The sequence below is a fragment of the Penaeus monodon genome, chromosome 31, assembly GCF_015228065.2.
Source record: "Penaeus monodon isolate SGIC_2016 chromosome 31, NSTDA_Pmon_1, whole genome shotgun sequence".
NCBI classification, from domain to species: Eukaryota; Metazoa; Arthropoda; class Malacostraca; order Decapoda; family Penaeidae; genus Penaeus; species Penaeus monodon.
In genome coordinates this window covers 11,326,212-11,326,441 of record NC_051416.1, presented here as the reverse complement: position 1 = coordinate 11,326,441, position 230 = coordinate 11,326,212, and the positions used below count along the sequence as shown (strand labels likewise).

General features: G+C 35.7%; 1 protein-coding gene across 1 annotated transcript in view; it reads left to right on the top strand.

Annotated features, from left to right (window-relative positions):
- Positions 1-230, top strand: part of LOC119592889 (cyclin-G-associated kinase-like) — a gene marked incomplete in the record, with an annotated part of 28,823 nt that overhangs the window by 14,937 nt on the left and 13,656 nt on the right.

Here is a 230-nt window from a genome sequence, read left to right as displayed (position 1 = left end):
TATTTATTATGAGTTATGACCTAGAGACCAGTTGATTAGCTTTTGGTCTTCAACCAGATCTCCATATAGATCTGGGAGCCAATAAAAGGATTCATTGTCAGTTTGATTTAGCAAAAAAGTAGATCTGCAGGGAAATTAGTTTTCTTTGTTAAAAAAATTGTGGTTGACTTGATGGATTTCAAAACAAGAGTTTTGTGCCATGGAAGAGCTTTGAGTGCTTTCTGGCTCTG